This window comes from Limulus polyphemus, unplaced genomic scaffold, assembly GCF_000517525.1.
Source record: "Limulus polyphemus unplaced genomic scaffold, Limulus_polyphemus-2.1.2 Scaffold2336, whole genome shotgun sequence".
In the NCBI taxonomy this organism is placed as follows: Eukaryota; Metazoa; Arthropoda; class Merostomata; order Xiphosura; family Limulidae; genus Limulus; species Limulus polyphemus.
The window spans coordinates 23448-36285 of NW_013667946.1; the positions used below are offsets into that span (position 1 = coordinate 23448).

Below are 12838 nucleotides of genomic sequence, written 5' to 3' on the forward strand. Positions count from 1 at the left end.
GTGAAATGTTCAAATCCACAATGTTGATGTTATGCTGTCGCTAGAAGAACCTCAGTCATTAGTGTCATCAGAACTACAGCTCCACTCTGCTGTGTCACTGATGCGATCTTGAAAGTGTCCAGAAATTTATGTAAGTGTCGGGATACCAATGTCGTATTTTCCATATTTAAGCATTTCTGTTAGTCAGTTTTGGAAATCAAGAGTATGAATATTAGATGTCACAGTATTATGAATGTCACAGTATATATATGATGTCATAGTTACGCATGCTGAGGTTTTTAGCATTCGTGACGACATGCTTACAGTCCTTGCACTATAAGCACATGTGAATACGACATTACTTTTTATTTGTTCCGTTACATATACTGTGTAAATATTAGGTGATACGTAAGTCGAGTCCCTTTGTATATATATATGACTGATTTTTGGCAGAAATTGATACAATACCGAGAATATGCACTCTATATTAACAAACAAATTACAAAAATTTTCATGTTGACATTCTTGAAGTTAGAACAGTAACGGAATCACCAGAAGCACAATTTACTGTTTCCTTTCTCAATACTTTATTGTTCTTTGGATTTTAGGGCTAAAAATTGACCCTTACGAGGATCCATCCTTTGAATTTTGACATTGACTGTGCTTGGAGAACAAAAGAGACTGGACACAATTTAAACAAAGTGAAAACCTATCTTTAATTATTAGAGATACGAACATGTTTAACCGTAGACCTATTTAGATTTGTACACGTGTTCCAGATTGCATTATATACAAGATTCTTTAATGCCATCACTCTCAGTGAACGTGCTACATTACAGCAATCTGTCCCACGAGGTGTGTGTGATATCACTGGTGAATGACCCAAAACTTGAGTAACCAGGGCAAAAAGAATTTGGCCACTACATACACTTCTAGAAACATGTATGTGTGGAAATTGTTGAAAATTATTGTTGGACTTCAAATTTTCTTCTTATTAACTAAGGACTGTAATTGATTTGTTTTGTTAAATCTTTGATATAGAGACGTGATAACGTAAATGATAATGACACTAATATTAAACTATAGCTATTAGTACCACAGCTAAATTAATAAGACAGGTTGAAAAGACAAAATTTTTTTAATTTGGTAGTCTAACAGTCATTCAGAAGAAGAAACATACAGCTAGCTGGTCATTTCAAGTGACAATATGATACGCAGATGTATACCTAGTATTTATTACTGAATAATTATAATTTATAGTATTTTAGCTTGAAAAGAACCATTAACATAACATACATTTATCACTCGCATGCGACCCCCCAATTCATTCGTATGTGAATTAGGCATCTGGTGATCTGTTGTGTGACCTGATATGAAAATTATTAGTCATTTAGCTTAAGCTTGTAAATGAAAACTTGGTAGAGGCTGCTTTACATTTTTAGAGTTCATGGCATTTTTCTTTAATGTGGTGGCTTTTTAAGAACTGTTTCCAGGGCATTTTCAGTGTCTAGAACTATTTGACAGAACACAACATATCTTCCAAGAGTATCTCATACATACTTTTTGTGAACGAAGCCTGTTTGGAGTGCACTTAATTTCATTTAGTGAGTCCTCTCTTCTTCAAGAAATGTGTCAACCTATTTAGTACAGTTGGGTCGGGTGTTATCACTCATTAGGCGTAATTTAAATTAAGACAGATTGCACCAGCACAAAGGGTTGTAGTTAGGCTGATGTTCTTATATCGTGTGGTATTAATGGAACCAGTACTTATTACTACCCACACCGTACTTACACCACTGCTATTATGAAAATGAGGTTGGACCTATCTCCTAGTTCTTTCCAAATGAACACACGACTGTTATCTGTCTGCAAAGTGAAGTAAAACTCATCTGTTAAAAAAATATTGTTCCCTATTGGTCCACTTCATGTCTCCTTGGCGCCATTGCAAGTTAACTTTATTGTGTCCAGCTATGAATAGAATGCGTCTTCTTGTTCATATAGAAAAGGAAAAAAAAACACAGCCATATGAAATCTATAGTGGGTGTCAGAACATTAAGTATATATATATATGAGTGGGTGTTAAGGATTCTTCTACAGTAGGTATCTATGACTTTTTGGCGATAAATTCGAAGTATAAACGAACAGCACACACTCTACTTGTTTTAAAATAATATATTCAGAACAAGATAAACGTATGTACAAACATTCTTTACACTATGGAGACCACACTTGTACCATAAAAACTATACAGTTCTCTTCTTCTTGTCAAAAGTCCAATTAGGCTAATTCAATTGCTTTAGAATATAGTTGACAAGCCGAACTATTTTTTCTAGTTTTATCACAATAGTATCGGTGAATAATTCACTTACGTTGCCTCGTGGGTTACCACAGTTGTATCCTGAACTTTCAATAAATGACTTCTTTCCATCAAAGTTCACGCAGGCGAGTTCAATTAATTTAGAGTACCCTTTGACAAGACAAATTATTCCCCTTATCTCTATCAAACTGTTAATCTCACTTTAACATATCAACCATTAAGGCTATTCACTCTCACAATGGCTAACATCACGTTTTCTAACTTTTCTCTGACTGAACTTCTCTTTCACTTGACTTTACATTTTATTCGCTTCCGCTCGTTTTGTCGCCGCTATTTATACGTTTATCACTGAGGCATCTAGAATTTTTTATAGCCTTGACATCAGTGAATTGCAAACACAAAATACCACTGTTACAGAGTTACGTAACCAAACTTGTCATAACTATCGCCTTTAAAATAATTGCTTTTAACTCTCTTGTTACGAAAAACTAAACAATCATGAAATATTAACTCACAAAATAAATTAATTAATACTACCTACATTAAACACTCTTGTATATCCAACAATTTGTAAACTGACATAATATTCAATGGTGGCTGTGAGCATTTGATTAGATACCTTACAATTGTTGTGAATCAGAATCAATAGATAGCTGTTATCTGCTCGTGTCTTAGATGATGCTCTACTTTGTGTAGGTGTTTGAGAAAATTTAAAATTGGTTTGTAAGCAGCTCCATATCCCATTAACAACTCTATAAAACTATTAAGATTATGACGACACTGTGTAAATTTGTTAATAACACAGATGTATTAAAGGAAAAGGACAACGTTGAATAGTACACAATAAATATTTTAAAATGAAACTGGAGACATTGTATCCAATCTGTAACATTATTATGACTGACTAGCTTCCATTCATCTGATAGTTCTACATGAATGCAACATCCAAATTTCTTCTTTAATGCCAAACAACAAAGTAAGAAATGAGACAAGATTGTGTGAGACTATTACATATATATACCATAGGCTGTATGGACAACCATTTGCAATCCAGACCACATCATTAATAATAAGATGACTGAGTTACATAACAATCCCCTAAAAATGTGGTTTATTTTATAACAGTGACTTTGTTTGGTGCAGTGCATTTGACTAGGCCCGGCTTAGCCAGGTAGTTAGGGTGCTCGACTCGCAATCTGAGGGTCGCGGGTTCGAATCCCCGTCCCACCAAACATGCTCGCCCTTTCAGCCGTGGGGGCGTTATAATGTGACGGTCAATCCCACTATTCGTTGGTAAAAGAGTAGCCCAAGAGTTGGCGGTGGGCGGTGATGACTAGCTGCCTTCCCTCTAGTCTTACACTGCTAAATTGGGGACGGCTAGAGCAGATAGACCTCGTGTAGCTGTGCGCGAAATTCAAAAACAAACAAACAAGCATTTGACTATCCTTCAATCAGTTGACACGTTTATATCATTGGAAGTAATTAGGGAAACGCACAGGTGATACACATACATGATTCATAAACAATTAGTAATTACAATTAAGTCAGCAACTCATCATGAGAACAAAAGTATATTACATAAAATACAAAACAAAAGGGAATACGTTGCACGATGCATTATTATTTCATATTTGCTTTAAACAGAGCAGTACTTCTTGTTTTTATGCTACCATAAGTTTTCCAATTTATAACTGTAAAATACTATTCAACATGTCCTTCTGGCAATATTACTGCTGATTGTACTTATATAAGCATTATGCTGATATGGCATTGCCTTACTGGATCAATGCTAGCCAATCACAGTGTGGAATATTAGACATGATGTGCTATGTTGCAGTTCATTTTCGTACAGTAAATGGGAAGCAGTCCCATACTATTTATATTTTATTCAATATTTCCTTAATTATTTCTAATAGTGTATATATTTATAATTGTTAGATTTATTTGTTTTCCGAAAAAAGAAGAAAAAATGTGGCCACAGAACAAACATCTAGCACCAGGTCACAAACCATTAGGTTGGTCATTACATAATGTGCCCTCGCTTTTTTGAGGTACTAGCGGTAGTAAGACCCAAATTGCGCTTAGGGCACACCGTTTATCCGGGTTAACCTCAATTTCGCCAGCCTCACATAATAAAGGGGGGAGAGAAAAAGGAGCAGATGTGGGTACTTAAACCCACAACGTCCCACATCTTTATCGCCTCTCGTTGTCTGTAGCCAGAAGAGGGAAGGTGGTTACTTTGTTGTTGCATTCAGGGGATATATATATATATATATATATATACATATACATACTATACAGTATAAGTAAATAATAATTAGAGTACTACACATAAATGGGGGAGCCAGCAAAATTGTCCTTGAACCTAGCATTCCCAGCCCCCAGTGTGATACTTGAACATAAAAAACAAGATGTTGTGGTACTATTATACTAAACCCAACCCTTTGTTTTTAGTATAGCTCCCATCGTCCACCCTATATACAAGTAAAAAATCTAGGCATAGGTTTCATTTGAATTATTATATTTGAGAACTGACAGCAATTTTTAGAATTTATAAAACATACAGATTTCCATTCAGAAGTATCAAAAACAGTATTATTTTTATAATTTTGTATGTCAATAGGATAATGCCCTTGAATAATTTCTTTAATTAATAGGATTTATCAGCGAATACAGTTATAGCATAAAACTATATTTGAAGTACGTTTTGAAGGCAGTACAATACCTAAATTAAAACTAATTAAGTTATTAAAATTACGATTGACTGCAGACATTATCCTCACCTATTTGTTAATTAAGATTTTTAAAATTTCGAATCAGCGATGTGTAAACATAGAAACTCATATATATATGTATATAATTTTTTTCTGACATAAATCACTGCCTAGGAGTCTTTTTGGTTCAATTCCAGAACTTAATATCTGGGCTGTGTATCTGTGGCAGCCAAGTGTATCCTAAACGCCATTTGTATGCCGTACAAATATTTCGATGTATTCAAATCACCATTGCATTATATTTTAAGATTCACAAAAGGAATATTTTTTATATGAAGAAAGGTTTTACGACACATTGTAGCGATAATAAGCTGTTTATGTGTGTTTTTTCATAGACAGTATTTTGATACAAAGATCGTAAAGTAACGTCTCAACTTGACATTTACCGTATGCACAAGACATAAAGGATAATCAATTTGCCAAGATTAGTGCCCTAAATGTTATTTATCTATAAAATGGCGCCTGCAGGCTTGCTCTTTGATTTAATTCAATTTATGTGTCATACTTAATGGGTCTACTTCTTTTATACTAGAATTATATTGTAGGTAATTACAAACACATAAACAGTTCACATCATCTGAAATTCTTAAGGAACAATGAAGATTGTAAACTAAAACATTTTAGGCTTACAGGTGTTTTATGGTTGCTAGACAAAAATAATAATGACATTTAACCAAGTGATCTTTATGCGCCATTCAGCCAACCGATTCACTGGAATCTAATAAGAATCCCCTGGGGCATAACTTTCTATAATTACGATTTAAGTTTATGCCATTTAGTATGGAATGTCATTTTTATTCGAATTCAGAAGTTGTGTCATTTTTTTAAGCTCATTCTACACAACATGGTCATTTACATACTCGTAACTTCATAGACAACTCCTACGTTACGTCATAGATATCAACACTGTTAGTGTAACAAATCCCCCGTAACGTCGTGGGCCTATACTGATGTAAACACTGTATTGTGTGACAAGTCCCCCGTGACGTCATAGACCTTTTATTGACGTCAACTCTGTTAAGGATATCATTTTGTTAAAATGTATATTGTATATGTAAATTTCATAAACATCCATAAAGGAACACATTAAAAACGTATTCTTGCTAGCTGCTAGTTTTCACCGAAAAGTGGATTTTAAGTTTTAATTATTTAAGATACTACACTCGTGGGACTAACCAAGTGGATCGTATAGTTTCAGCTTAATACGCGTACACATGTATATCAAACTTACCCTTTTTTTTTTTTTTTACAGACGGAGCAAGAAAAAATAAGAAATCTTGGACAAGCACATCACGCAAGTCTTCTTCATCGCAAATGCTAAGTTACTTGTGTAAGGTGGTTTGGATATAAAGTTGTACAAACAAAAAACATCGATTGCTATGTCTCATAAGCTTTATCAATCTTTAAGCGTCTTATTAATAATTGTTTTCATACTTTTCTTATGTATTTGTGCGAAAATTCTTGGTGAAAGATACTGTTCAAAAGTTTGCTGCAATAGAAACAGCGAAGCTGGTGGAGATGACTACAATGTTTGATAAAAACACTGAATTATACTTAATTCAGAGACGATTTGTTGTGTTTGAAATGTTCCTCAACTCGACATTTTTGTTTAAAGTAAATTAATGTTAAAAGAAAAACAAACAATAATAATCGTTGTTTAATCATTCAAGAGATTTTACGCTGAGAAGGCCAAAAGGAGGATTCGTTGCGCTCAAAGGCATTTACGACACCTTTTCTTTCTTTCTGTATAAAAGAAATCCCCGATTCATCTTGAATACCACTCTGATGAAAGGATAACCAGTTACTGTGAACAAGCAGATCTACGAGCAGCTAAAGCCAAAAACTGTGATGTTATCGAGGTTCTGGTTTCCCTTTATTTATTATACGTGTTGAATGTCAGTATCTTCTCCTTCGATATATTTATATAATCCGTCTAGAACGGTATATGTTCATGTATATTTGAAGTTGTTCGTCAAAACTTATACAGACTGCAAATAATTTTAGAATATATAGTATATGTAATTAAACTATTTATGAAAGTTCTTGTTAGCCTAGAAAAACTTTCGAGTTCCTCGATTGGATACAATTTACCAATAAATCACTTATTTCTCACTGTGTTTAATGTTCGTTGATGTCTTACAATTATTCCACTTGAATATCAGTATTAATAAGATCTTTATATTCTTCAAGGACCCCTGTTAAGCCAAACACATTGTAGGATATTTTTAAGTTTCGATTTTGGATGTTGTGAAACAGTTAGTTTTATAATCTAAATCAAAAGTCAGTGAATTATTTTTAGCCTAATTATTATTAATAACACTCAGCCATATCAGAAAGGTATATAGTTAGGTGGTTACAATGGCATAACTATAATTGTAGTTACGATTCTAGATGACTTGCCCCCACCCCTCCAATTGCGGGGATATATCCTACGCCGCTGGATGGTTAAGAAAAACCCATTTGTCTGAATTAGAGAGTTCTTGAAAATTGTTCCTCCTTTGCTGAGAAAACTCATTCAGAGGAAGAAATAACAGTTAAAACTGTTGTGATCTGATTATTCTAAAATGATGATATACTTTTGTGTGATCAACAGATTACCCAAGTAAAAAAAAAAGCACATATCACATGCTAGTAGGAAAGGTAATGACTTGCATGAAATCTTAACATGAACGGATAATAAAGGAGCTACTCCAATAAACATCATATATTATTTCTAGAAACTGTGGTTCAACTGTAAACACGACAGCACTCTTGGAAGTGAAATTTGGTGTTATATTCACTTGTGTTGTTTTCCACATATGATGAATCTTTCCTGGCATAGATGAAAATTCAAAAATGCAAGTAAGCTATAACCAATATCCACTTGATGAGCATGCCATGACTTATATATTAAAAATTTCTTGGAGCTAGAAAATATATTTCAAAGTAATACCACCAACATACATATCTAAGTGACTCTGCAGCTGATTGTAAAGCTGAAATCACCACCTCAAAATACAGATACTATAAAAAAAAAGAAGAAATGTGAACTGGATCCTCTAGAAGCTTTGGTTTATAATATCTTTTGTCTGGAAGCTTTGGTATATAATACATTTTGCATTAATAGGATTTGCACAGTCGTCCTTGAATTGATCACATATGCACGTTCTTTAGTCATCTAGAGTTTCATAGTAACATCCGGCAGTATTTAACTATCCTCAAGTACGTTATCGGTATTAACACATGAAATACAAATGTAACAGCTTGTAGTTTCGTTCTCTCCATTTTTTCAGTAATGGAGTGTATACAAAGTTACTCCACTGTTATTCACGCTGTTAATTGTCTGTCGGTTCTTTATAAAACAAAATGCAAAAAGTGAACTTGACTTTACAGATTGATAAAATCATCAGAATAATTATTAACATTTATTTTTATACAAATGAACTAACTAACTACTGCTAGTTGTGCGTGAAAAAAATAAACAGTTGTAAGTTTGAGATCTTGTAACTGCGAAATCATAAATACTATTATCTCTGAATGTACCAAGTGTATTTTCATGAAATTTGACAAGCTTTCAGTAAACATTACAAGCCTTCTGTCTACCAAAAAATTAGGCTTTTTTTTCATAAAAAAACTTTTACAAAAGATTTTTCTGTGAATTTATGAAATCTTTACCCAGCCTAAGTGAGAGGTGATTTTCACGTTAAATACAAATATACTTGACGAAACTTTGTAGAATGAACAGCAACTGCGTGTTGTAGACACACAAGTGTAGAGTACTTACTTACTTATGTGGCAGGGATTGAGTTTGAAGAGAGAGAAGACAAGAGACTTCTCTCCGCAACTGGGGTGCTCAGGAACACTTCGTTCCTCTTCAACCCCGCTCGTGGAATGTTAGTTCTCATGATTCCGGGAAGGGTAAAGAGACCGGCAACAATGAAGAAGAATAATATTGAATTTTCATCATCATTTTCGTGTTCGAATGTTGCTGCTACAGGAAGACACCAGGCACGGGTAGGCGTTCCTATATGTGTAGAATTTACGATATTTTTTTGATGTTGTATTAACTAATAATTTATTGCCAAATGATTAATTGATTTATTAACTGAACGATAGATTAATTAATTAATTACTTAACTAATCAACGACCCTCTCAGGGTGGGCGGGAACCTACAAGTTCTATGCCCCAAATTTAGGTGTGGCGGAAACCGGAATAAATGTAGAATCATTTTATATTAACACAATTATACTCCACAACAGATTCAATAGCTAATCCACCCCCAGCACCGGACTTTACTTTGCCTTCCCTACTTACTTCTTCTCGCTAATCGGGCACTGGTAACGAATCAGTCGTTACCAGTGAAAGTGGGTTATCTCGGGGTACTCCCTTTTCCCCCCACGTTAAATTCTCGGCATAGGATTTTTAGATCCCCGCCGCCCTGATGGACCATCCGTCCAATATCGGTTGTTTAGTTTAGTTTACTTTGCTCTTCACTTTTCATTGTCTACAGTTACTCTCCAATTTACCTTTTTAAAGTTACATACCTCGTCTGCATTAATTTCCTATTTTCTCAAGTTAAGCTCATATTCCTAGACCACGAGCGGGGTGAAGGAGGATTGTTTAATCTTCAAGCACCCCAGATTAGTAATTATTTCTTCGGAAATAATTATTTTTAAATCTAAATAACTGCCAGGAACAAACTGACCTACACTTTTGTCTCTACAACAGGTAGTTGCCGTTCATTCTACAAAGTTTGATCATGAATACTCTGCCTAAACAATCTATCAGAGAATACAAAAACATTTATTTTCATCTTGCATAACCGTTAATCTTCTAAATGATGAAGATCGTTTTTTGCAGCAAAACTTTATATCTTATCTCTTATTTTCTCTACCCTAACACTAACTGTAGCGAAATCATTAACACACAGTGAAAAGTTTAAACATAAAATGTAAAGTACCATTTTTCATCCGCAGAAATTTATCAGACAATTCCAAGTTACTTTTCATAACAGCTTCAACTTCTAACTTTTCACATCTGCTTTCTTTTATTTTATATTTTTTTATTGCTGTGCACCAAAACCAGTACATCACATCCAGAGCCCATTAGCTGTTTCCCCTACAGTTACAAGTTCTACATCCACCTAGCTCATGAATTTTTCGGTGTTATTTTACTGCAGTTTTGTTACTATAAGCTAGCAAGTTTATATTTTTTTACATTTTAGTTTGTTAAAATACATAACAATAAGTAAAAAAAAAAATATGAATGAAAAACGTGGATTTGTAAGCAATGCTAACACCTGAGACAGTTTTGTGTTCGATTAACATTCTTTCAGTTGGGCCTTATAGCCTCACACATTTAGATGTCCAATAAAGAATTCATGTAGCTTTGAAATATGCATTCTATAACACAATATATCACTATACCAGAATGTCCCAAAAGCACTACAATTTATATAGATTTTTATGTAAGCTAAAAATAGGTAAAAAAAAAAAAATTTCCTTTATAATATGGTGCACAACATAATCACATACCAAGCAGTTCCACTGACTAACATTTTGAGGCACAAAAACTAAATCAAGATTTATGTAAAGGAGAATTTGCCTTTAAGCACTTAACATTGGTTAGTAAACAATTCTTCTCGAAAGTCATTAATCAGAGGGACTTATCTGGTGGTATGAAATATTGATTGATACTTCAGCAAATCATGATGGAAGGTTCAAAGTTTAGATTTTGGCTAATGATTATGTAAAGTTTGTATTTCCGACTGGTTGTAAGCTGTAGAAGCCTATTTTTGAAGTTGAATTTTCTGGCATTGAGTAATCAGAGCTCAGGCACATCATGTAACACAGAAAATAAAGATTGGGAATTCTAAATATCTCCCTTTGAAATTAAGAACTTAAAAACTTAGATAATTTAAGTATTTGAATTATAAACTATGTTTTGATGTGAAGTTCATCAACATACATTGTTTATAGTTACTTAATGAAATGCAATACTGCCAAAAAGGAGGAGGAGGAGGTCCAGATGGGGTTTCAATATGACACCTCAACAGATAAGAATGTTTCATTGATGTGGATTACATAATTTATATATTGTATAGAATAATAAAAGGTTTTATATGCAGAATTTTTCCGCTATAATTCCTCTTGCTTTATGTTTTGTTGTTAAGTTCATTATAAAACAAAAATGAAAAGTGTACCTAACTCTCTAGATTGAAAAACACTGTCAGAATATTTAAGTATCAATTAAACATTTCATTTAGTTCCCTCAGTAAACAGTGCAGTGTTTCAATACAACAAACCATGTTTTAAACACTCAATCACATTTCAAACTGGTATTAAGGTCTTTATTTTAATTTATTTATAGAAACTATCAATATCATCTTGGTTATTGGTCACATAACAGATACAATTACTTTCTTTTCTAAACTTTTTCTGGTAACTGTTCCTCTTTTGAACTATCTTCAAAACTTGGTTGTTGCTGAACTAAACTTCATAATATCCTGTGAAAAACAAAATAATTAAGATAAAATTAAAGTAGAATCTGTTTACGTTACATCATCTTATTTATACATTTGTCTCTTCACATAAAATATTCACAATCATCCTTTAATAAAATATATATGAAAAATACTTTTAAAAAAACAAGCAGTGAAGCCAACTATTTTTTGACAAGGGTACTTACAATAATATGCTTGTCTAGGTTGAAAAACATTTACCTTATGAACCAAAAATGAATTTTGATAAATTAACAAAATGAAGTATATGGATTACAATAATACAATAAGTCAAAATGGTGAGTAAGTTAACTGAAATACTTGTTGCTATTTTCTCTATTTGTTATTTAAAGGTGTAATCCAGGTAGTGAAGAAACCTTATTCAAGGACTCTTACCATGTACAATGTCACACAGTTTAGATAAACATCTTTCAATATGTTCAACAAAATTTTCTGTCACTTACTTCAGTTTTAAGTTATTTTTATTCTGTTAAAGAACTGATCTGCATGTGCTTACCTACTGCACATGGATGTCAAAATGTCTACTGCAAATTTATTTCAGACAAGAATTTTGTTGTGTTATAAAAATAAGCCTCATGAAAAAAAGAATAAAAAATGCTTGACTTTTACATGACTAATAAACATACAGAGCTTCACTGAACCCACAAATTACAAGGATGATTTAAATTACTGAACCCCCTAAAATCTAACAAAAGTTGCATGTTTTATGTCATTCTCAAAATTCACGGACTGAGCCTGTTGTTGAGATCAACAGTACTGGCTTACAGAACTACTAGTGTTTGGTTTTAACAAAAAAACTGTAATACATAATCTCCTCATCTTAGTACCATCTCTTATAAGTAAAATGGAGGACTTAAACAAAGGTTAAAAAAAATTACAATCTAATAATATTACTTCATTTAATGTAGTTTCATTATACCCTTCCAGCCATATTAAGATACATAATAAAGATACTGTTTTGTTTAATTTAGCTTTACAGACTTTCTTGCCCCTTTTACAGTAGAAATTTCTCTCCAAGATGCATTTACAGAAGTCTCTTCAAATACAAAAAAGTAATTAAAGTAAAAATGTCATAATGGAAAACGACTCACTAGAGTGATTAAAATATTTTTCATAAACTCCTCAAAACAAAACCTTTTAACCCACTGGCAAATGTTGAAGGACATCCCCAGGAATGTCGAGAGCCAGCATGGGCAAACTTCCTTGCCGGGCCCCCCTTTCTCTCTCTCTTTTTTAACATTTTCAAGAATTTATTAAAAAGAAGATCC

General features: G+C 33.2%; 1 long non-coding RNA gene across 1 annotated transcript in view; it reads right to left on the reverse strand.

Annotated features, from left to right (window-relative positions):
- Positions 1–11379: 11379 nt before the first annotated feature.
- Positions 11380–12838, reverse strand: part of LOC106466665 — an 8841-nt gene continuing 7382 nt past the window's right edge. Inside the window, exon 3 of the long non-coding RNA XR_001291285.2 lies at positions 11380–11555. This is a non-coding gene — a long non-coding RNA (uncharacterized LOC106466665). The remainder of the gene's footprint in view (positions 11556–12838) is intronic.